The sequence below is a fragment of the Balaenoptera ricei genome, chromosome 11, assembly GCF_028023285.1.
Source record: "Balaenoptera ricei isolate mBalRic1 chromosome 11, mBalRic1.hap2, whole genome shotgun sequence".
NCBI lineage: Eukaryota > Metazoa > Chordata > Mammalia > Artiodactyla > Balaenopteridae > Balaenoptera > Balaenoptera ricei.
This window is the reverse complement of record NC_082649.1, coordinates 38,001,407-38,027,451: the sequence shown is the minus strand read 5'-3', so window position 1 is coordinate 38,027,451 and position 26,045 is coordinate 38,001,407. Positions and strand designations below refer to the sequence as shown.

The 26,045-nt window shown below is 47.0% G+C and overlaps 1 long non-coding RNA gene across 2 annotated transcripts; it reads left to right on the top strand.

The window, feature by feature from the left end:
- Positions 1-7,581: 7,581 nt before the first annotated feature.
- LOC132374727 (uncharacterized) lies at positions 7,582-24,857 on the top strand. Of its 2 annotated transcripts, none has more exons than XR_009505747.1 (3): positions 7,582-7,962; positions 8,233-8,436; positions 24,563-24,857. It is a non-coding gene; the product is annotated as an uncharacterized LOC132374727 (long non-coding RNA). The 2 variants fall into 2 exon arrangements; XR_009505746.1 differs by lacking the exon at positions 24,563-24,857 and adding an exon at positions 8,844-9,470 and having other exon boundaries at positions 7,583-7,962.
- The last annotated feature ends 1,188 nt before the right edge of the window (positions 24,858-26,045 follow it).

Sequence of the window (26,045 nt, the reverse complement as noted above, 5' to 3'; positions counted from 1 at the left end):
TGGACCAAGTACTAAATTCATTTCCTTTAGATATCATTTGATTGTCACACCTCTATGAGATCACCTCACTTTACAGATAAGGACACTGAGTCTCAGAGAAGCTCAGTAACTTATCCAGCCTGAGCTTCTAGCTGAAGGAATCTGACCCCAAATTTCATACTTTCCACCATACCACACCATCACTTGCTCTGTTATAAAAAATGAAATGAACATCGAAGGGGTAAATGACATAATTCACATTAAAATTGGAGGAGAGCTGGCTTGTCAGCATTGATGACATCAACGTCTTATAAGTTTTGCTGAACTTAAAGGACAGTGATATCGCTCCTAAAATAGCTCACATAAACTTAGGCTTTATCAATAGGATATAGTGACAAAATCAAAGGGGCTAGCCGTCCTACTGTGCACCACACCAGTCAGTGTCAACGAGAGGATGTGGCCAATTCCAGACATTAGGCTTTTTTTTTTTTTTTTAGCCACACCACGAGGCTTGTGGGATCTTAGTTTCCCGACCAGGGATTGAACCTGGGCCACGGCAATGAAAGCTTGGAGTCCCAACCACTGGACCACCAGGGAATTCCCTAGGCTTTTTTTTTTTTTTACTAATTTATTTATTTATTTTTAAAATGTATTTTTGGCTGCGTTGGGTCTTTGTTGCTGCACGTGGGCTTTCTCTAGTTGTGGTGAGCAGGGCTGCTCTTCGTTGAGGTGTGCAGACTTCTCATTGTGGTGGCTTCTCTTGTTGCAGAACATGGGCTTTAGGCGTGCGGGCTTCAGTAGTTGTAGCACGTGGGCTCAGTAGTTGTGGCTCGCGGGCTCTAGAGCGCAGGCTCAGTAGTTGTGGCGCACAGGCTTAGTTGCTCCGCAGCATGTGGGATCTTCCCGGACCAGGGATCGAACCCGTGTCCTCTGCATTGGCAGGTGGATTCTTAACCAGTGTGCCACCAGGGAAGTCTCCACACATTACTTTTTTAAAGGGTCATAAGCCAAAAACCATATGGAAGAAATCGCTGGAAGGGGAAGTGTCTGGAACCAGGACCCACAGAGAACTGGGAGGTATTTGGTTTGGAGAAAGACCTTAAATATATCTGGAAGAGGAATTCAAATTCTGTGTTGTATTAGAAAATGCACTAGAGCCAGAGGGAAAAGCCAATGAGAAACAGACTTTGCTTCTGATACAGTCTCTCAAAGGCAGAATGGGCTTTCGAGGAAGTGAGATCACTGTTATTAGAGGCGTCCAAGGAGCAGAACATGGAGGATTTCCCTATCAGGGATGGTCAGTTCAATTTCACTCACATCCATTGAGCACCTACTCTGTACTGTGATGGAACACCAGGCGAGAGGATACAAAAGCAAATGTCATCATGCCTTTCCCTTAATAATAACATGTGATTAGGGTTCCCAGAGTAGGTGACATTGACCTGGGTCTCAGAAGTGCAGCAGCTCTTCAAGAGCGGCCAATTTGCCACTTGCTGGGGTTTTTTATGCCTCTCCTGGTTTACCCAGGATTTAAGAGGGGTGCAGATGCTGGGAATGGCTGAGCCAACCTATTTTGAGCTTACTTTGGGGATCAATGACTATTTGGTCATCTGGAGTTGGAAGCAATCAATGGACAGGAACAACATGGAAGGCGTGCGCTCTGGCTGGGATGAGCTGGAACAGCGCTCCCCAGCCAATGGCACAGGGCTCTCACTTCACAGATCCATCTCTACTGACTTATTTATGATAGACTGCATCAAAATTAATATTTTAAACAAGGTTTTAAAATATAAAAAGGAAACTGCCAAACTATATGCCAGAGTAGCTGTGCTATTTAACATTCCCACCAAAAACGTATGAGAAATCAAATTTCTCTGTATCCTTGTCAGAATTTGACATTGTCACTATTATTTTAGTTGTTTTAATAGGTGTAATAATCTTATTGTGGTTTAACTTGTGTATCCCTAATGGCTAATGGTGTTGAACGCAATAAATATCCTTTGCTAAAATGTAAAAAAAAAAAAAAAAAAAAAAAAAAAAGAAGTGCAGTAGGATTCTCTGAAAGAATTTCTAAGCTAGGACTAAATGACCTTCCAGCTTCTAAGATTCTAAGATTAAGCGACATTAAAAAAAAACAAAACAAAAACGCTCAAAGTCCATCAGTGGAGCCTGGCAATATAAATTAAAGTCCATCCTTTTTTGTTGTTGTTGTTAAAATTTATTTATTTATTTTTGGCTGCATTGGGTTTTCATTGCTCCGCACAGGCTTTCTCTAGTTGTAGTGAGCGGGGGCTACTCTTTGTTGCCGTGCACGGGCTTCTCATTGTGGTGGCTTCTTGTTGAGGAGCACGGGCTCTAGGTGCGTGGGCTTCAGTAGTTGTGGCACGCAGGCTCAGTAGTTGTGGCTCGTGGGTTCTAGAGCGCAGGCTCAGTAGTTATGGTGCCTGGGCTTAGTTGCTCCGAGGCATGTGGGATCTTCCGGGGCCAGGGCTTGAACCCGTGTTCCCTGCATTGGCAGGCAGATTCTCAACCACTGCACCACCAGGGAAGTCCAAGGTCCATCCTTAGAGTAGAAAAATATTCAGCTGAAATATAATCTAGGATGTTCCTAAACATTGATATAGAAGGATCTCCAAGATATATTAAGTATGGGAATTCCCTGGTGGTCTAGTGGTTAGGATTCAATTCTTTCACTGCCGTGGCCTGGATTCAATCCCTAGTCAGGGAACTGAGATGGCGCAAGCTGCGTGGCGTGGCCAAAATAAAAAATTTTTTTTAATTTAAAAATATATATTAAGTAAAAAAAAAAAAAAAAAAAGCAAGGTCTAGGCACTGTGTATGGTGCTCTACTGTTTGAATTTTTTAAAAAAGGATCTGGTTATTAAGAACACACACAAGTGCACAAACGCGCTCATGCTCTTTTATTGCATGATATGTCATATCTCTAGCCTAGTAACAGAGGTTGCATTTGAGGGGAAGTGGCTGGGACATAGGTGTGGGAAAGAAACTGTGTCTGACATACCCTTCTGTACCTTAGAATTTTAACTGTGTAAGTGAACTGCCTATTAAAAATGAAGTTAAAATAAAACCAGAATCATTAAAGGCACCTACCTATTTCAGCATAATTTCCTAGAGTGCCTTCCTTAGCCTTTTCCTCTGTGTCCACCTGCCTCCATTGAACAGGTCTATGGGGGTGTCTTCCCCTCAGAGGAAGCCTCCCCAGGGAGCTTCCACTTCCTTCTTTCTGTCCTACCTCCTCAAGGCACGCAGCATCTAGACCAATGCTTCCCAAACATTTACATGCATACTGGCCAACTTGGTATCTTGTAAAAATTCAGATTCTGATTCAGTAGCCTAGGGTGGGTCCTGAGATGCTGCATTTCCAACCAGCTGCCAAATGAGGCCAGTGCTGCTAGTCACAGACCACACGTTGAGTAGGGAGGGTCTGGACCTCTGTTTCCACGATGAGGCTCATGGGTTAAGCATCTACAGGTCTTGAGAAACTGCCCTGCTCCAGAGAAGAGGAGGGGATGTTATGGTGGAGATTCTGACAGAGAGCAAGGCACGTCCAACCCGGTCCTGGTCTGAGCCTCTCAGCACTGCCAATGTTGCAGGAAGGGGGACCCCTTCCAGGGCCCGAGAGTGAGCTCTTGTCTAACACTCGGAAATGAATTGTCCAAGGAGACAATCGTACTGACAAAGCAAAAGACTTTATTGGGAAGGGGTGCCCGGGTGGAGAACAGCAGGGTAAAAGAACCCAGGAGGACTGCTCTTCCACGTAGCTCATAGTCTCAGGTTTTATGGATATAGGGTTAGTTTCCGGGTTGTCTCTGGCCAATCATCTTGCTTGGGGTGGTGCACGCATCCCTCAGCCAAGATGGATTCCAGTGAGAAGGACTCTGGGAGTCTGGTTGTCCCCTCCCTCTTTCGGCCCCTCCCGAATTCTCCAGGTTAGTTTTGGTGGCAGTACCATGTTCCTTATCAGGATCTCCTATGGTGAGATAGCTCAGGCAAGTGGGCCTGGTTAAGGCATGCAGTTGTGGTCAAGAGTTCCCTAACACCAAAAGAGCGGGGCCACTGACCAGTGTCCCTGGTTTCCATTCCCACCTCCCACAGCTTTGACTGGAGCACAGACTGACTACCCCAGCTGCCTCCACTGAATGGAGACCCAGACAGCGGGTGGGACAAAGTGGTACCCCAGAGGGAGCTGGAAGGCAGACAGGCTGGATTACAGCACTGTGCACTGTACGAGGCCAGCTGGCCTAGACTCCACCAGCCAGAGAAACGCTTCTCTTATTTCTGATGGGCTTATGGTGGCTACGGGCCACCCCCTCTCTCACACCCTCCCTGAAAATTCAGAAGCCAAACCAAACCTCCTACAGAAAATGAAACCAGACAGCATTTGGCACCGTCTTCCTCCCTGGGTGAAAAGCACATGTCTTGGATCCAGGTGTGGTGGGACCACCTGCTCTGGCAGAATGCTGACGGCCACCCAGTGGAGGTCTCCTCACTCACCCGGGATGGGAACTGACCTGCGAACCTGGAAGTCAAGCTGCTAAATGCCCTTACCGCACCCCTTGCCCCAGGGGACAGAGTAGTTTTCTAGGCCACACACGTGGGTTTCCCTGATGAAGCATTTTCTGTCTGACAAAACCCTGCTCTTGGCCAGTGTCAGAAAGAAACAAGTGTGGTGTGAGTTCTGGAAGGAGATCAACGGGCACATCCCCTCAAGGCTGACACCAGCCCTGGCTGGAGCAGCTGCCCCCCGGCCAACACCACCAGTGACCACTGGAGGAGTGCCAGGAAAGGCGCCCTCCCCCACAGTATCCCCCCTCACCTGTGACCATGCCTGATACTGCACCAGGCACCTTCATTCTTCGGGGATGAGAAATTGCATCTCTTAAAATGCTCCCACCCACAGGAGAGGTAATACATTAAGCTGTTATCAGTCATCTACACTTTAATGTGAATTAGTTGAAGAGCCCTGGAATGTTACACCTGGAATGGGCCTAGTCCAACCCTTCTTTTTACAAGTGAGGAAAATGGAAGCCCAGAGCAGAGGCAACTGGCTCAAGGTCAGGCAACAAGGTGGTGGCCAAGTGGCAGGAAGAGGCATGAGGGATGGATTGTAAACAGGTGACTGGGGTGATGCAGAAAACCCCAGTACAGTCAAGGGGAGCAGGGGGCATCCTCAAGCTTGCAGTTTATAGACTAACTCAGAGTTGTACCGTTTTTCCCTCAAGAACAGGTGGGAGGCACAGCTAGAAGCAGCTCCCCACCCCGCCTCACCCTTGAGCATAAAATGTCTTTGAAGTCTCCTGATTTTATTGTTTGTTTGTTGGTTTTTTTTAATTTATTTATTTTATTTTTGGCTGCGTTGGGTCTTCGTTGCTGCGCGCAGGCTTTCTCTAGTTGTGGTGAGCGGGGGCTACTCTTCTTTGCGGTGCACGGGCTTCTCATTGTGGTGGCTTGTCTTGTTGCGGAGCACGGGCTCTAGGCACGCGGGCTTCTGTAGTTGTGGCACACGGGCTCAGTAGTTGTGGCACACGGGCTCAGTAGTTGTGTCTTGCGGGCTTAGTTGCTCTGCGGCATGTGGGATCTTCCTGGATCAGGGCTCGAGCCCATGTCCCCTGCATTGGCAGGCAGATTCTTAACCGCTGCCTCACCAGGGAAGCCCGAAGTCTCCTGTTTTAAAGTTCATTCAAATGCAACATTCTACTCCAAAATATATTCTGGTTTGTTTTCACATAAAAACAATAGTGAGATTTATTTAGTGAGACACCATTTTCCACTTACCAGATAGGCTGTGATCAAAGTTTGTGTTTCTGGGGAGGGGACTCAGGTGGTTGGGACAGAGGTAAAGAGGCTTTGCACTGTATGCCCCTCCCCGCCTTTTTTTTGGCCTCGCCCCATGGCTTGTGGGATCTTAGTTCTCCGACCAGGGATCGAACCCATGCCTTCGGCAGTGAACGCACCAAGTCCTAACCATTGGACTGCCAGGGAATTCCCCTATATGCTCCTTTGTACCTCTTTGAATTTTGTGCCATCTGCAATATTATCTAGTCAAAAATTAATAAAATTTACACTTAAAAATGTGGGTGGGGGCTTCCCTGGTGGCCCAGTGGTTAAGAATCCACCTGCCAATGCAGGGGACACGGGTTCGAGCCCTGGTCTGGGAGGATCCCACGTGCCGCGGAGCAACTAAACCTGTGCACCACAACTACTGAGCCTGCGCTCTAGAGCCCGCGAGCCTCAACTACTGAGCCCGCGAGCCACAACTACCGAGCCTGCATGCTGCAACTACTGAAGCCCGTGCGCCTAGAGCCCGTGCTCCGCAACAAGAGAAGCCACTGCAATGAGAAGGCCACACACCGAAACGAAGAGTAGCCCCTGCTCGCCGCCACTAGAGAAAGCCCGCGCGCAGCAACGAAGACCCAACACAGCCAAAAATAAATAAATAAAATAAATAAATTTATTAAAAAATTGTGGGTGGGTTGGGGGTATGAGGAAACAGCCTCTCTTGTCTGACGGGACAGAACACAAACAAAAACATCTGCGTGTTGGACAGCTGTGATATTTACCCAAATGTTAAATACACACATTTTTTACCCAGCGATGTCTGGTCTAGGGATCTAGCCCACACCTGGGGGAAATGATGCTCCGCCATATTCACGGCTCCGTTATGTGCGCTGACCCTGAGAGCCTGGCCTGAGCATCTGACCACCTTTGAAGGCCTTTTCGACTCCGAACAAAATCCAGGGGCTAGATTTCTTACTTTCCTATCTCATGATCTTCTCACACCACGTCAGGATATAATTAGTAAAATAGTAACACCAGCTGATGCCTACCGAGGGCTTGATTTGTGCCTGGCTCTACCTAGACTAAACTCCTTCAGCTCTCACAACCACCTCATGAACTAGCTACTCTTCTCATCAGCCCTGTGTGATAGACAAGGACGCTAGGGCAGGTTAGTGCTAATCTTGCCCAAACTTAGCACACGTCAAAGAGAGGATTCGAACCAGGGTCCATGCTCTGAACCTCTGCACTATACCGCCTGTCTGTACAACAGCACATGCATAGGGATCAGCTACCGTGTGTATTAAGCAACTTCTAGGTGCTAATCCACCGTGTTAGTCACTTCACCGTGCTTTTACGAGGTCATCTCCACAGTCCCGCATTGAGTGCAGGAGGTGGGGGGGTGGGTTGTCACTGAGGGAACCGAAGATAAAAAACAGAAGACACTGTCCCTGCTCTTAAGAAGCTGACAGTATGTGTGAGACGACAACAACACTCCTTACGTTTGTGCAGCACATCAGCTTTCAGAGCCCTTTCATTATCTCATTTAATCTTCTTGACACTCCTGCCAAATAATTTCCATGATCTCTGCTCAGAATGAGGAAACCGAAGCTCTCCAAGTCACACGGGGCTGCCCCCAAGATCATCCAGCCACCCAGGGGAGGGGCTGGAACCTGACCTCAGGTCTCATGACTCCCACTCTGCTAAAGGGGAAATGACGCACTGCCTTGACAACCCAGCTCAGTGGTTTCCAACACGAGGACTCCTTTTTCCCTTCAGAAATTGTTGCAATCCTGCAAATGAGGAGAGTTGTTATTTTGGGCTTTAGTCAGCTGGGGAAATTCATAGTGGAAAAACAACCAAAGCTTCAGCACAGTTCAAAAGGAGCAGCACAGTTATATCCCAGACGTCACTTATACAGTCAGCAGACAATATTTGGAGTACAAATAGGGACTTCTTGCAATAACTGCAGCTCATGGGCAGGTAACAACTTGCTGAGACCATACTGCCAGAGCAGTTCAGAGAAGGACACATTTCCAAAGTCCCATCTTCTCTACCAGGGTACAGGAGAAAAGAGCACCTAAATTCTATTGGATTGGCGGAAAGTAGAATGGAGGAATCGTTGGAAGCAAAGGAACTTGGTCACAGGAGGCAAGTCTTTGGGAAGCCCAAAGGATGTGTGGATGGGTATGTATTTCTGTTGGAGGGAAAGGTTGATTCTAGATGCCGAGGGCCATTTGAGCAGTTGGGATTAAGAAGTAGATCAGAAGTAGAGAGAGTGGTCTAGAGGGGAACTAATGCAAGTCAAAACACCTTATCTGATGCCTTTGGCGTCAGATGTGCTTTGTAATTCAGGGTTTGTTTTTTGTTTGTTTGTTTTTTAATTTTAGAAAAGCAACGCAGTGCCTGTACTATACATTTTGTAATTCTTTTTTTTTTTTTGGGCCACGCTACAAGACACACGGGATCTTAGTTCCCCAACCAGAGATCAAACCCGCACCCCCTGCAGTGGAAGCATGGAGTCTTAATCACTGGACCACCAGGGAAGTCCCCTGTACTGTATATTTTGTAATGCCTCTAGCAGGATGTGGGCAGCATTCTGTATCCAAATATGTTGCTATTTCTGCAATGAAGTGTATGGATCATGGATCATCATACCAGGTGCGACTAAAGAAAGACTTAAATGACTTTGCATTTGTTCAGGACAGGTTTTTTTGCCAAATGTGTTTTCTTTTCAGAGCTTTTAGGTTTTGGAGCTGTAGATTAGGGATTGGAACTTGAATAGATGCCATTTTTGGCCAGCTTGCTACATGCCAGGCAGTAGTTCTAAACTGATCTACATGCGTTATCTCATTTAACCTTATGTCAACACTGAAGTTATTATCCTCAATTAACAGTCAAGAATAGTGAGGTTCAGAGATGTTGAGTGACTTGCCCAAGGTCACTCAGCCACTCAGTAGCAGGGCTGGGACTGGATCCCAAGTCCCTGTGACTCCAAAGCCAGGGGTCCCCCCGACCCCCTTCCAGGGAGGAGAAGCCCATTCTGCCAATCTCACCATTTTGTTTAGGTCACCACTCTTCAGCACTGCAATTACGCATCAAGGGACAAAGGGAACAACTGAAGTCCAAGGCTGTGGTAGTGATTTCTCAATTGTCATTGAGTGGTCACCCCCACATCACACCGTTCTCCTATGCGCGTATGTCCTAGCTGAGCAGAAGAGCAGAAGAAGCATGAGCCACTCCGTGCCCTGGCCTGTGTAGAAGGCCTCCATGCTTGGCAATCACTTACTCACCTTTCCAGAATCCACTCAGGGCAGTACGACACAACAGTTACAGTTACTGATGTTAGAAAGGCCTGGGTGCACGTCCCAGCCCTACAGCTTACCAGCATGCAAACTTCTATGATATTAAACCTCTCAGGGCTTTAGTTTCCTCACCTGTAAAATGGGGGTAATAATAGCACTTGCCTTGTTGCTGTTGCAAGGATTAAGCGAATGAGCATATGTCAAGTACTGAGGAGGGAGCTGTCCTAGAATGAGCACTTGATATTATTCCTATGGAAAAGCCCTTTCTGCCCCCAAGCAGCCACTCTCTTCTCTACCTTGTACACTTGCCTATCTGAGCTCTTCTACCACTTTTTTCCTGTTTATTTGCCAATGTATGTTTCTTGCTATTAAACTCTGAGACCTTAAGAAGAGGATTTATGCCTTATTTATTTCCAGCACTCAGCACAGTGCCTGGCACATCATAGTTATTCATTATGTGCTGAATGAATGAACAAAGGAAGGAAGGAAGGAAAAGGGCTCTGTCCGCAAAAGCTTATGATTTTGCTATGGTGAAGTCATCAAAGTGAAAAGAAACCATATGATCCTCATCTTCTATAGACATATCATAAAATCCTACATCCTGCAGACCCATGGGGAATGGGGATTGCAAAAATCACATAAATTGCAATCTCAGCCTCCAGGGAGCTGAGTCTACGCTGGGTGATGGGACATGCCCATGTGAAAAAGAGCTGCAGAGCAAGGTTGTGGTACTTGCCAGCCAAAGGACATATAGTGCCGCTGGAATTTCAGAGCTGGGAGAGGGCAGAACAATATGGGATGAGTCACAAATGTGCGTGTCATCCTTGCTCACGGTAAAGTAGTATTGTTGGGTAACAATAGGAACAATGTCACAAGGCAGGATGAGCCAAGTGCATGCCTTGGAGTGGTGGGCACAGCCTTGGGTGTGGGTTCAGAGGAAGGAGAGAAAGAGAAGACAGGCTTTTTGCTGGTGGTCAGGGCAGGCTGTCTGAGACAGCGGGATCTGAGTCTGGAGTCACGGCCTCTCCAGAGCTGATACTGGCTTGGAACCCCCAGTGTCCAGAGTTGGCTTCTACCTTCCCTGTGCTGATCTGCCTCTGGACTGTGAGCTCTTCTAGATCTGGGTTTCTGATAGCTTTTTTATTATTGTACAAGTAACATTCTTTCATTCAAAAAAAAAAAAAAAAAAAAAAAAGCAGAAGAAAAAAGAAAGAGAAAGAAGAAAATAACAGAACCAGAGAGAAAAAATAGCCTATACTCCCATCTCCCAAAAAAATCACTCAATATTTTGGTGCCTACCCACGCATCCACCCACCCTTCACCCACACTCCTACCCACCTACTCATCCATCCGTCCATCCATCTGTATCAGAGTTCTTAGCTGCAAACAACAGAATCCACTTTAACAGAAAAAGAACTTATTTAAAAATATTAAGAGGCTCACAGAATCCAGAAGGGATGATTGTTACAAAGGTCCAGTATTCAGGGATGACACCCAAACCACCCAGAGGTATTGATACTTTTCCGGCAAAGCCACCATGGCAGCTCTCAATCAGCACAAATTCTACAACTTGCCTCACCTCATCTCCTTCAACAGTAGTGAAAATTGGATCCCCAAACATCTCCTCTGTTGCTCTAAAGGCCAGGTACCTCCCCAGCCCCCTTTTCTGGGATGCCCGCTTCCTCAGTTGCTCTCTTCCAAATCAGTCTCATGTTGTTGCATCTGATTAGTGGAACCTAGGTCACACACCTATATCTTAGCTGCAAAGAAGTCTAAGAAAGCACATTTCTGGCCTTTATGCTGAGAAGTGGGATTTATGATGTGGGGAAAACCCACAAACATAGGAAAGAGGATCAAAAGATACTAGTGACCATAAGACGTGCAAATGTCTCCGACACTGTGCATTTTTTTTCTCCTTACAAATATAGAACGATACCAGTTTAATCATTCTCTGAATCTCCAGTGCCTGGCACACAGTAGGCACTCAATACATGAGGAAGGAAAGGGAGAAAAAAGAAGGAGGGAGAGATTACACAATTACATGCTGCCTTCCTAAGCCAGGCTGAATGAAGACTTGATGTTTAGTCCATAAGACTCCCAAGGCCTCTTGTGGATTATGCAGGGAGGGGACTTCCTCCCACCCCCATCAGAGACATGTGCTCACATAACACCTCTCTCCATGGCTTGCAAGCATCTGGACCACGTGGAATGCTGTGTCCTAAGCAGTCACTCACTTTCTCTAAAGCCCACCTGTTGGCTTACTGTTACTCAGGCTGTCACTGGATCTACTCCCCTCTGTAATCTCAGAGTTTTGTGAGGTTTTAGTATTGTCTGAAAGCAATCTAAAACAGTTACTGCAAAGGCAACCTTAGAGGCCTCTCAGGATGATAAAGATCACTGGCACTTAAATTCAAAGAGATCTGTTAAAATCTGTCTTGTTCTTCACCTGTCAAGGTGTGGCATCACAGAATTACATGGGTTCTGCCTTTTAGAAGCGTATACTGTAGTTTAATTGATAAGAGGCAAGAAACACTTAAATGACAAGGAGGTAGGTCTCTTGGTGCCAAATGAGGTAGGAAAAAGTCACTGGTCCCAGGGTTCAGAACAGCCAGGTCAGCATAGGCTGGGCCGGATGAGGGAAGCCCGCTGAGAAAGGGTGTGTCGAGGAAAAAAGTAGCTAAGGTACCAGCTTGGGAGCAGCAGCAAACCTGCATTCTCCCTGACTTCTCCAAAGCAGGTCAGATCCCGTATCTTGAATTCCTATAGCATCATGTACCCCTCCTTATCATGGCTGAATTTCATTTTGGCAATTATCTGATCCATATCTACCTCCTCCACTCCACAAAGAGCTTGCCACTGTGCCCTAGGAAGGCTCTGGGTGGGCAGAGGCTGGTGAGGACCAGGTCAGGGCATGGCTACGGCGAGGCTGAGGCTGAGACCCGTCATCACAAAGACAGTCTGCAGCCTCCCCCCCACCCCCACCCCCACCCCCACCCCCACCCCCACCCCCTTCCTCCAGGGAGGAGCAGCTGATGTGTTTCTGGAGTGTTCCAATCCAATTAGCGCCCTCCCCTGCTCCAAGGAGAGGCCCCAGCCACCGCTCCCTTCCCTGAGGTAGAGACTCAGTGGGGAGGGGGTGCTGAGGAGGTCTGAACACCCTGACCCAGCTCCTCCTGGCAGCGAGGCCGTCTCGCCGCTAGAGAGGCTGCTAGGACAGCGCCCGTTTCTAGGCGACTGTTCTGGGGAATGGTCTGTTTTGGCAACCAGAGGGCCCCTGGGTAAGGGGGCGGTGCCCGCACGCCGCCGCCTCATTTGCATGGCCACCTCCTCCCCTCCCCGAGCTGCGCTGCTCTGCGGCGGCCCGGCGGCCTGGCGGCTACAGCTCCTGCCCTCCAGCAGCGCCAACCCCCGCCCCAGGCCCGCCTGCGCTGCCACTGCCTTATTGTCCCAGTGCTACCTCCCCGGGATGTGGAGGCTGCCCGCCGGGCTAGGGCATTTCCGGAAAAGGCGGGTGCCCTAGGGAAGTGGGGAGAGGATGCTTAAGGACAAAACACGGGAATGGGGGAGGGGGGAATGAAATATAATCTTTTTCAAACGAGTCAAAGTCACATGGCTGGGTAGCATCAAAATGTATTCTGGATAACACGGTTGGCTCACAAAATGTTTATTTAGGTGAACTCTCAGCTCAGCCCTAGGAGGTGCTGAGAAAATGTCTTTTTGCAAGTTGATGTGTGAATTTGGAAACGGGTAGGTCTGGGGGAAAAAATATCTTACCTAGAAAAATCAGGCAGTTATATTCTCAGGAAAATATTTTCAAATAGTTGCAGGAGGGACTTGGTGACATAGGATGAATCTGTTACAAGAAACCGAAAGAGGAAATAGATTGATAACTCTTGGAGGCTCCCTCTGTCCTGCACACGCCCACCACACCACACCTGCCAGCGTGAGTCCGTGATGCCAACTGAGATACCAGGCTCTGAACCGGCATTAACTGCCCAAGGACACATGCCCTGGGCTGGAACCCGAGAAGGGGGTTGGGCAGGGGTAGGTCACCCCAGCTGAGCGATCACATTCCCTGGCAGCTGTCCAAGGGGCAGCTCCGGCTGCACCTGTTTGTGGGGCGATTTGCTTTTATCAGTATTGACACAGCAGCAGGGCCAGGGAATAGCACAGTAATAAATAAATGAGAGCAAGAGGGAAAAAAAGAAAAAAAGGCCGGAGCCACCCAGGCGAGGCAAAAATGCTGAGGTCTTTTTTTGCTTGTTGTATGTCAGCACGTTCAATCCAGTTTCCCCACCCCTGAAATCTCTGAGGATCATGGTGTAGGCTTGGCAGGGGAGCTCTGGGTCTTAAAGAGATAGAATTGCAGAGTCGGGAGCACTTTAAGATCCTTTTGTGCCAGGCATCCCTAACCAACAGATCTCAAGGTTACTTGGTATCCTCACCTGGCTCTTATGGTTTGTCAGGGTTCTCAGCAGGAAGGCGGGTCCTTCCTCCCTCTGCCAAGTTTCAGCATCAGGGAAACAGAATGATTAAAGTGTAGGTTTTGGAGTTAGTCAAACCTAGGATCAAATCTTGGCTCTGTCTAGCTGCGTGGTTTGGGATGTGTTAACTAATCACTCTGAGCCTCTGATCCTCCCCAGAAATAGAAAAAATAAATAAATAAAATAGTACTATCTATTGTTGCAAGGATGCAACAGATGATATAAGCAAAGACCTAGAATAATTGCTCTGTAAACGTTCACTTGGTCACTATTATTACCTGTCAACATCGTCTCCGGTTTCTTTCAAGGCTTTGGAGAAAATGCACCCTCCCCCCCACCCCCCTGCCAAAAAAGACCTGGGGGAACTGATCTGTTCCAGAAATGGGAGAGGGGGAGCAAACAAGAGCCTGACATACTCTTTGTCCCCCAAACAGGGTCAAACGTGGCCCCTGGTTTCTCAGCCTTGTTTCCAGGCTTCAGGGGCTGCAGGCCGACTCACCTCCGCTCTAGTACAGTACAGTAAGTGGGATGCAAAGAAACCTGGTCATCAGAAGCCCCCTGACCAAGCCCAGAGATAAACTGCATTAGCAGAAATTACTAGCAATGAGTACCATGTTTCAGAGAGGGAGGTAGGTTCTCCACGGGGAGACATAGTGTAGCGGCTAAGAAAGTAGGTTCAACTGTCAGACCACTGGACTCTCACCCCAGCCCTGACATCTGCTAGTTGTGCGCCCATGACAGGTTATTTAACCTCCATAAGCCTTGCTTTCCTTATCTGTAAAATGGTCATAATAATAGCCCATAAGCTTGTGAGGACTAATGTATGAAAAGCATGTAGTGAGTGCCTGACATGGAGAAAGTGCTTAATCATGTTAGCACTTGTGGTCCTTGCTGTTAGATGAAAGAGGCCAGGGACTGTATCATATTCATCCCTGTATCTCCAGATCCTCAAACAAAACTTGACATTTGGTAGGGTAGAGTAATGTTTGATGAATGAATGACTAACAAGGCCCTTGCCCTCAAGAAATTGAATCTTCCCAGGAAATAGAAGACATAAACTGCCTATGCCACTCACAGTAGGAGACAGCAGAGGGTTAAAAGCCAATCTGCCAGTCCCCAAACCCCAGAGGCAGACAGTCCCTTTGATCCCTCAGTTTCATCTATCCAGGATGCTTTCAACAGAGGAAAACAGGAAGTATCCCTGATAGCCCAGCTTGCTCTGTTTTTTTTTGTTGTTGTTGGTTTCTTTTAAATGATGGGGGGTGGGAGGAGGATGGTCCTTTGGGTCACATTTTGCCAGGAAATCAGCCTCCTTCCTTTCAAATGCTGGGGCTTCCCAAGGGGCAGATAAAGGGCAGATAAAGGGCAGATAAATAGCGTTGTGCTCAATGCAGAGAGATAGATGTGATCCAGAAATGGTAAGGCTGACAGGTTGGGTTCCTTAGTGGACCATGTTACAGTTACCAGACTCAGGTGTTTCTGGAGCACGTGGCCCTTTGCATATTCACTCAGTCACTCACTGTTGACTAAGTGCCTTGGGCTGGACCCTGAAATTATGGCTGAGTATCAAGTGTCCAGGGTACGAACAGACCAAAAGGACAAAGGACAGTGAGCTCAGAGAAGATGGACTGAACACAAAAAAGTGAGAATGTTCTAAAGGAGAGAAACAGCAGCTGGTATGAGAAAGCAGTTATAGGAATGAAAAATGGAAGAGAACAAAAGAAAAAAACCCAGAGAAGAATAAGTAAGTAGGAAAAAGAAAAGAGAGCTTCTAAGAATTTGTAGCCAGGGTGGTAAAGTCCTCGTAACAGGAGAACTGGATACAGAGTGCACGCAGAAGAAACCCGTGACCTCCAGGGACACAAAGCTGACAGGAGTGGACAGAAGCAGAAAACAGAATAACAGTTTAAGACAGCAGATCTGATTCTGACCTAGCCAGCCCCGAAAAGGGAGCGTTTGCTAACCCTGTGTGCTAAACTCACATTTATGTGATGTTTGCCCAGGATGGACATGAGAGAACTTTCTAGGAAAGTGGAGATGTTCTATGTCATGATAGAGGTATAGCTTACATGGGCAGATCTATTTGTTAATGTTACACAGTTAAGATTTCTGCATTTCTGTGTTTGTAAGTTTCACCTGAAAAAAAGAACTCTACAAAGTAACCCTCAAGTGGGCAAGGGTGGAAGGTAGAGAGGCAACAAGAAAGAACACTGATGATTGTGGAAGCTTGGCAGAGGATACCGGGGGGTTCACAATAAGGTTTTGTTGACGTTGAATTTGTTTTAAAACTTTCCTAATAAAAAAAGTTTTTAAAAAATTGCTCACTAATGGGACCTAATGAAACTTAAAAGCTTTTGCAAAGCAAAGGAAACTACAAACAAGACGAAAAGACAGCCCTCAGAATGGGAGAAAATATTTGCAAATGAATCAATGGACAAAGGATTAATCTCCAAAATATATAAACAACTCATGCAGCTCAATATTAAAAAAACAAACAACCCAATCCAAAAATGGGCAGAAGACCTAAATAGACATTTCTCCAAAGAAGACATACAGATGGCCAAGAAGCACATGAAAAGCTGCTCAACATCACTAATTATTAGAGAAATGAAAATCAAAACTACAATGAGGTATCACCTCACACCAGTTGGAATGGGCATCATCAGAAAATCTACAAACAACAAATGCTGGAGAGGGTGTGGAGAAAAGGGAACCCTCTTGCGCTGTTCGTGGGAATGTAAATTGATACAGCCACTATGAAGAACAGTATGGAGGTTCCTTAAAAAACTAAAAATAGAATTACCATATGACCCAGCCATTCCACTACTGGGCATATACCCATAATTCAAAAAGACACATGTACCCCAATGTTTAATGCAGCACGGTTTACAATAGCCAGGTCATGGAAGCAACCTAAATGCCCATCGACAGATGAATGGATAAAGAAGATGGGGTACATATATACAATAGAATATTACTCAGCCATAAAAAGGAACGAAATTGGGTCATTTGTAGAGACGTGGATGGATCTAGAGACTGTCATACAGAGTGAAGTAAGTCAGAAAGAAAAAAACAAATACCGTATATTAACGCATATATGTGGAACCTCGAAAAATGGTACAGATGAACCGGTTTTCACGGCAGAGATAGAGACACAGATGTAGAGAACAAACGTATGGACAGGACACCAAGGGGGGAAAGTGGTGGTGAGGGTGGTGGTGGTGGGATGAATTGGGAGATTGGGATTGACATATATACACTAATATGCATAAAATAGATAACTAATAACCTGCTGTATAAAAAAAAAATACAATTCAAAAATTAAAAAAAAGAAAATTGCTCACTACTGTCCTCAAACAAGTCCCTTTCAGGTTCTTAGAAAGGCAGCTGAGACATTATCTAAACCCAGTGTTCCTGTTATAGATGAGGAAATGGAGGCGCACCTTGACTCGTTCAGGGTGTTCTCAGATACCCCATGGCAGAGCTGACCCTGGAATCTCAGGCGGAAGCAGCGCCCTTTGACCTTTTCAACTCTCACCCATTTGTGGGGAGTCAGCTGGAATTTGCTCTTTAGCCTGGGTTGCCCTTCCAACCCCCAGGCCCAGGTCTTGAAGTTCAGGGAGGCTGAGTGGCTTGGGGGTGGGGAGTTCCAGGCTGCAAACCACTTTCCCCTCCACTGTTTTCCTTCTGAAAGGTAATCCTGAGCTCACAGAGATTCAATTAGGTTCCCTCCCGCCACTTCCAAAAGCAGAAAAGGAAACCCACACAATTAAAGATTTCCAGTAACCCAGAGTGATAACTACAGCGGGAGAGTCCCAGCTCCGGAGCTAATAGAGGCGTTGCCTCAGGGCAGCCGATTTGCCTCTCTTACCTTGGTTCCCCCTTATCTGTAAGAAGGGAGTGAAGATTTCGGGTTCTATAATCTTAAGGGGTTGTCAGCAGGATCTTAAGAGGTGCTGGTAGGGAAAAGCACTTTGAAAAGTTAAAAAGAGCTGAACAAATGGGAGGGAACATTATCAGAGAGAGAGAGAGAGCGGGAAGGAGGGCAGGAGAGGAGGAAGGAAAGCAGGAAGCCTTCTGCAGGATTCTGAAATAGGGTCTTTAGGTTGTGCCTTAGAGGAAAGGACTTTTGGGGGTGGGGCTATAACACTTCTTGATGCTTGCACTAGGCCAGGCGGCGTGTTTTGCTCTTGCTGTACCATCTCATTTCCCCCTTCGAAACACCATATGGGGACTCCAGTATTATTGTTCTGCTCACTTGACACATGGGGAAGGAGGCACAGAGACCCTCAAACAACTTGCCCAAGGTCATACAGCTGCTGAGGGCAGAGCTGGTGCTCAAAGAGGTCATCCTGTCCTGGGAGGGAAGGCCACCCCTCCCGCCGAGGCAGGGGGAGGAGCTGAGGAGGCTCCCTGTCACCAGGGTGTCCGAGTCACCATCAGGAGACCTGGACTCGAGTCCCAGCTCAGCTCCTTATTTACCGTGTGACCTGGGCTGAGTCCTGTCGCCTCTTGGAGCCTCAGTCTCTTCGGCTGCACCACGGTGATAAAAAAAAAAAAAACCTGCCCCACCTCCCTCACGGGGAGCATGTGAGGATTCCATGAAATCAGTGATACTGCAGGTGCTTTGAAACAGCTGCAGAGGGGGACAGAAATGAAGAGCTCCTGATCGTGTCTGTGGAGAGGCAGTCCCGGGTTATCACGTGGTGGCATCCAGCTCCTCGTCCCCTCGGCTTGCCCTCCACACCTGAGTGATGGAAGTCCAAACCGGGGCCTGTGGGTCTCCTCAGATATTGCTTTGGTGGGAAGGGGGAAGAGAAGCATCAGATTGTGCCAGCTTAAGGATTCCCTGAACAAACACAGTAGAGCGTTGGCTTAAGGTTCTATGCTAGGCCCCAGTTTCAGCAGGGCCCCTTTCTCCTGTTGGTTGTTAAACAAACAGGCTTTCAGCTACTTGGGCAGGATTTAACTAGCGATCAGCCCTAGAGATAAGTGGATCACATTCAGCAAGCTTACATGGGAGTAATTTGTACCCAAGAGTAGTTCATAATTTATATTTTTGAGTCCACAGTCAGGGAGCTATCTTTTCAGTGGCTAGAGACATGGGCTCCCCATATTGTATACCCCTTCTGTCCAGGACTGAGATAACTGGGAAACAGGAGACTGACCGGACTCAAATCACAGCCAAAAGTGTGAAGGGTTTATCCTTTTTTTTTTTTTTTTTTTAAAGGAATTCCTTTATTTTTAATTTATTTACTTATTTATTTTTGGCTGCGTTGGGTCTTCGTTTCTGTGCGAGGGCTTTCTCTAGTTGCGGCAAGCGGGGGCCACTCTTCATCGCGGTGCGCGGGCCTCTCACTATCGCGGCCTCTCTTCTTGTGGAGCACAGGCTCCAGACGCGCAGGCTCAGTAGCTGTGGCTCACGGGCCTAGTTGCTCCGCGGCATGTGGGATCTTCCCAGACCAGGGCTTGAACCCGTGTCCCCTGCATTGGCAGGCAGATTCTCAACCACTGCGCCACCAGGGAAGTCCAAGGGTTTATTCTTATACGACTGTAAACATTTGAAGGTAGGACTTCATTCAGTGCATCTGCTCTGTATATCCCCCCTCCCCCCTTACCCCACATACCTGTAGCACTTAGCACAAAAGCGCAGAGAATGTTTGTGAAATGAATGGAATTAGGGGAAAGAGAATGCAGTGGTTTTACAAGTTTCCTGGAAGTCAAGGCAAAGGCTGGTGTGGCTCTTCCAGGGGACCAGCATGTTTGTGCCTCTTTATTGTGCTTCCCCCTCCTGTAACCTCACTGCCCCCTCCTCAGGCTGCACTTAACTCTAAGTTGAGAGGGACCATATTTCCAAACCCCAAATTAGGAAACAAGGCTTGACAGAATATTTGAAACTAGTAATCTCTATTCCAGAAGGATGTATGTCCTTCTGTTTGCACTGGGATTGGTAATATCCGCCTGCATTTTGGCAGGTTTTTCTCAACCCAGTTTGCCAGTTTACAGCTTTCCTTGCAATGATTACATTGACTCCAAAATACATCTAGAGAAATCCCATGAACTCATCAATAGACCTTCAGATTAATTCACCCTGTGGCTTGTTGGTCCTATTCTGAAGCTTGCCATTTCTCCATTTCCCTAACTGATGTCCTTCCTGGAGTCCGCTGGACTAATGTCCACCCCCCAGAGTACAGATGGGGTGAGTGACTGAGTATGGCCAGGATTCTGCCCAAGGGGAGAACCCTAAGGTGCTGGGTGGGGCAGAGGAGCCTTGGCTTCTAATCGATGGTGTGTCCGGGCAGGTCTCTACTCTCTAGGTCTCCTCTGTAAAAGGGGATGGTGGAAGGCACAGACCCAAAGTCTTAATGACCTCTTGCAATTCAAGCATTCGGTGAGTCATGGGTTGTGAACATTTGCCCACAGCCCCTGCTTTCCCTCCTGCAGTTTGGGGATAAGCTGTCATTTGCTCCTATCTAAGGCAAACACCTGCACTGGCCACTGATCCCATCCCCTCCTCCCTCGAGCAATGCTCCCTCCTCTCTCCTGCATCATCTGTTTTTCCCTCTTTGCTGAATCATTTGCCATCAGTATATAAATATATATAAATATGCTATAATTTCTCCCATCGAAAAAGAAAGTCTCTCTTGACCTTACTTCCCTTCCAGCTTCTGTCTCAAACCCATTTTGATCACAACTCCACCCAAACTGTACCTTGTTAAAGTCACCAGCTCCCTCCACTGTGGTTAAACCCAGTGGTCATCACTCCGTCTTCATCATACTTGACCGCTTAGCAAGAATCAGCGGATCTCTCGTTCTTCCTTGAAACACTTTTTTCTCTTGGCTTCCATGACACTACATTCTCTTGATTATTCCTCAGGGTCTCCTTCACCTCGAAATGTTGGAGGGTCCTAGGGCTCAGTCCCTAAATCTGTTCCCGATCTTCATTAATCCATTGGGGATCTCATTCAGTCTCATGGTGCTAAATGCCACTTGTCTTAGCCCAGATTGTCCTAGAAGCAGAACCTTAATAAAAGGTTTGCATGCAGGTAGTTTATATGGGAATTAAATTCCAGAGAGCAGAAATAAGGGACAGGGTAAGAGAAACAGAGAAGAAAGGGAAACCAATTCAAGGTTGCATTACTGAGCTGAGCAGCACTGTGGGAGACTGATGCTTGACTCCAGAGAACCATCTGAGGAGATTCAGAATTGTCTGTCAAGGAGGAAGAGGGATCTTCATTTATCCACCAGCTCCCATGCACCATTGGTTAAGGGTGGCCCCACGAGCATCACCTCTCCCACAGTTCTGGATTGTACATGTGGCAGTGCTTAGTGAGTTCCCACACTGTCCTACAGCTACCCTTGGGCAGGAAGCAAGAGGTACACAAAGCAGGCAGGGGTGAGGCACTGTCAGTTCCTACCCATTGCAAATCTGGCCAACATCAGCTGCTTGACATCAGCTGGAGAAAGAGGTGAGGCCAAGAGGATTTAAAGGCACGCCTGGGACTTCCCTGGTGGCCCAGTGGTTGAGAATCTGCCTTCCAATGCAGGGGACATGGGTTCGATCCCTGATGGGGTAACTAAGATCCCACATGCTGCGGGGCAACAAGGCCCGCATGCTGCAACTAGAGAGAAGCCTGCGCACCGCAACAAGGAGCCCGTGTGCTGCAACTAAGACCTGACGCGGCCAAAAATAAATAATATATATATTTTTAAAAACCTCACTTTAAAAAGTAATAACAAAGGCATGCCTAAGAGGTGTCTGATACATCATCTATACCCTGATGACTCTCTCACATTCATATCTCCAGCCTGGGCCTCCCCCCTTAAGCTCCAGACTCATATAGCCACTCCTTACTCCATATTTCCTTATTTCCTCTTGGTGGTCTCCTCAAAACCTGCTTCTCTCGTAGTCTTCCCCCTCGTCGCTAATGGCCACTCCATCCTTCAGGTGTTCCTTCCAAGACAGAGACCTTGGAGACATCCTTGAAACGGCCAACACATATAATCCTTCAGTAAATTACGCTGGTTTTACCTTCAGAAGATATCCAAAATGTGACAATTCGAACCACATTCTTGGACTCCCTGTCCAAGCCACACCAATGCCCTCATCTGGATTCCTGCAATTACCTCCTCACTGGTCTCCCGCTCACTCACTTATCCTGTTACAGTCTATTCTCCACCAGCAGCTAGTGAGCCTTTTAAAATGTAAGTCAGATAATGTCACTCCTTGGCATTTCCTTTCCCCCTTCCCTGCTTTCTATTTCTCCAGAATACTTATCACCATCTGACATAATATACACTTCACGTTATTTACATTGTCTGCTGTCTCCTTCTACTAGAATGAAAGCAAGGATTTTTGTCTGTTTTATCCCCGGTACCTAGAGGCGTGCCTGGTGCATGGGGGGAGTACAGTGAATATTTCTTGACTGAAGAGCATCTAGATCGAGCCCCTGCACTTTTCAGATGAGGAAACTGTAGCCCAGAGTTATGACTGTACTAATTACACTGTGAGGCCTTCTTGATGCCTCTGCTGGTGTTCTGAATGACTCTCTCCATTCTCAGCAACATTAATTGTTAGTTGTTATTATGAATGTTGGCCGTCTATCAAGTCGGAATAGTAGTTTGTAGTCAGGCTCAGACACACCTCTGTGAAATCACTAGAGAACAGTTCCAAGGCAATGGAAGCTTAGGTAATTTATGATCACATGGTATAAAGGGAGCAAGCAACAACTGAGGGAATTCAAGGTGAGGGAGGGTCTCTGGGCTGTACTGAGGGAAGTGCAACCCTGAGATCCCTGAAGGAGAAAGCATTTCAGGTGTGGGAGCAGCAAGAGTGAGGAGACAGAATCACTAACCCCTTATATACACCATGTTCCGTTCCTCATCTCAGTAGAGTAGATGGCAAGAGTAGGATGACTTTGGGTTTGATCTGGGTGGTAGGGTGAGTTCTATTCAGCCATGCTCTAGCTGTGCGACTTGGGCAAGTTACTTAGCCTCTCTGAACCTTGGTTTTCTCATCTACAAAATGAGGAAGATGATACATACCACAATGAGTTATGAGGATTACATGAAATAACATGAAAAAATGCTTAGTGGAGTGACACAGCCAAGCAATAAGTAGGATAAGGTTATTACGACGATTCTTTGACTAGATCATAGGAATATGCAGCAGTAAGTGCCTGGGCCAGTCAGGAGGAAGCTATGAGTGGCACAGAGGGTTTACTGGGGAATGGTAAAATGCAGGGGCCGGATAACAGAGGACAATAAATGCCAAGCTGAGACTAACACAATATTGGAAATCGACTGTACTTCAAAAAACTAAAATGAAAATAAATGCCAAGCTGAAGTCTTGGCACTGTGAAGTTAGTAAAGGATCTTGAACGGGAATACACAGAACACCGAGTGCCTGTGAGGCAAGAGAACCCTACGGCCAGAAGACCAACGGGAAGGAAAGCCTGCCATCCCCCAGCCCCTCCTCAGGTCCCTGTACATCTCCCCATCACTGCACTTTCCTTGCACTGTTGCAGTGACCTGTTTCAGGTCTCCCATCTCGCGGAAGGTCTTTGAGGGCAGGGACCAGGATGCAGTCATTCCTACCCTCAGAACTTGGCACAAGGTCTGGCACATAGTAGGGCTCCATCAGTGTTTGTTCTAGTCTGAATAACCTAGAGTGATGCTGTGGCACTAATTCAAGTGTATGGTGAGGAAAGCCCAGGCGGGGAAAGCGGGGATAGCGGCAGTGAGGATGGGCAGAGTCAAATCATAGGCAACCTGGAGGGAGAAGCAGCAACTGTTGCAGTTCTTTTTAGGTAAAAGTCAAGAAGACAATGACCTAGGCTAAGAAGGAAAATACAGGCCTGAGTCCCAAGTCTGCTCCCAGCTCCAGGTCCTTGGGTAATTTTTAATCATTTTGTGGCAAATGTTGTATGCATGTCAGGGATGGGGGCAGATAGTATACCAGGTAACAATTGTGAATGCCTGCTGAGCATTTAAAAGCTTTGAATCCAGACTCATAGATACAGAAAACCAACTGATGGTTGCCAGAGGGGAGGTGGGCAGAGGGATGAGTTAAATAGGTGATAGAGATTAAGAGGTACAAACTTCCAGTTATAAAATAAATAAGTCACAGGAATGTAATGTACAGCATGGAGAATATAGTCAATAGTACTGTAATAACTTTGAATGGTGACAGATGGTAACTAGACTTATCATGGTGATCATTTTGTAATGTATAAAAATATTGAATCTCTATGTTGTACACCTGAAACTAATGTAATATTGTAAGTCAATTATACTTCACTTAAAAAATAAAATAAAAGCTTTGGGGTGGGGACTTCCCTGGTGGCACAGTGGTTAAGAATCCACCTGCCAATGCAGGGGACATGGGTTTGAGCCCTGGTCCGGGAAGATCCCACATGCTGCAGAGCAACTAAGCCCGTGCACCGCAACGAAAAGTAGCCGCTGCTTGCCACAACTAGAGAGAGCCCACACGTAGCAACGAAAGACCCAATGCAGCCAAAAATAAATAAATAAATTTATGAAAAAAAAAAAAAAGCTTTGGGGAATTCCCTGGCAGTCCAGTGATTAGGACTCGGTGCTTTCACTGCCTGGGCCAGGGATTGGTCAGGGAACTAAGATCCCACAAGCCGAGAGGTTCAGCCAAAAAAAAAAAAAGCTTTGAACCTAAGCTTTACCACTGAGTAGCTGGTTGAACCTGGATATGTCATTTGACCTCTCTGAGGCTGTTTTATCTAGAAAATGGAGATTTAAAAAGGGGTAATAATACCTGCTCTACCTTCCAGGGTGGTTGAAAGGATCAAACGGATTGTGGATATTCAAATGATCTGGAAACTGTCAGGTATTTTTAAAATGTAAAGCAGTGTTAGTAATATACTTCAGATTAATTCCCCAATCCTATTCTATTCAACTCTTCATTAAAAATAATGAGGCGAGCCTTCCCTGGTGGCGCAGTGGTTAAGAATCCGTCTGCCAATGCAGGGGACACAGGTTCGATCCCTGGTCCGGGAAGATCCCACATGCCGCAGAGCAGCTAAGCCCGTGCGCCACAACTACTGAAGCCCGCGTGCCTAGAGCCTGTGCTCCGCAACAAGAGAAGCCACCGCAATGAGAAGCCCGCGCACTGCCACGAAGAGTAGCCCCCGCTCGCCACAACTAGAGAAAGCCAGCGCACAGCAACGAAGACCCAACACAGCCAAAAATAAATAAAATAAAATAAATAAATTTATTTTTAAAATTAAAAGATAAAAGAAACCACGGTTTCTTGTCTGGGGAGTATTTCACTGAGGTTTTGATACTGAAGAAACGGGAAGCAAATTAAATAAGGGAATGGTTAAGTGAATTCTGGTATATGTATGTATATACTCAACACAATGCTATGCAGCTATAGTCTACGTAGGTTATGTGTAGGAATCTGGAAAATACTAATGATATATATTCTCTGACAGTCAGCCCCAGCAGGAAACATGACACACCCAAAATTGGGAAATTTGAAGAGAGTTGAATAAAGGGGTATTTACAAAGTTGTGGGCAGCACTGGAAAAGCAGAGGGGAGCTGTTTCTACTTCCAGGCTCGGCCTGAAGGGGTAAGTGGGGCCCAATGGAACATAAGGAGGGTCCCCAGACAAGAGCTCTGCCTTTGATGGAGGGATGCAGCTAGTCTGCAGGGATCTGGAAGGGAGGGAGGCAGGGAGCAAACATCCCTCAAACCCAACCAGAAGCCAAAGGAGGGCAAAGGAGCACACAGCAGCCTCCTGGGGCACAGAGCAAGGTGAAGGCAGTTGGTGAGAAAATCTGCTGGGGCAAACAGAAGATATCCAGCACCACGAATTTACTGGGGGTAAAAAAACCATGATGCAAAATTACAGGGGTACTACAGAGATGTATGTGTGTGTGTGTATATATATATTAGAAATAAGATCATAGGGAAATCCACCCAAAAAGCAATCATTATTGTATCAAGGTTTTGGGCCAGGGATTTTGGTAGACAGAGAGTAGTTGACTTTCAATTATTGATAATGTGGCTACGTTGCTTTTCTTAACAAAACACAGTCAATGAAGCAAGCTGAGAAAGCGTATGGGGGAGGAGGTGGAACAGCGTAGGCTCCCCTTACTCCAAAGTCAGGTATCCTCCCAATTCCTTCATTTTACAAAAGGGAGAAGTGACTTGTTCAAACTCACAAAGCAAGTGAGTGGGCAAGCTGGGAGGAAATCTGGATCCCCGCCTCCCCACACAGGTTTCCAACCTGCCCTCACCTCTCCATCCAACCCCACACCACCCTGCCCCCCCTTCCCTTCTCTTCTGCTGCAGATCCTAGAGCCACCGCAATTTGAAGCGGCTAAGCAGCCTCGCACCCTTAATCTCACTGTCTGAATGATAAATCCTGCAGGACAGCTCATTCCATTCAAGCCCTTCACACTCTCCTTTGAGGAGCTGGGTGGTCTCTTCCGCTGAAGCGGGGGC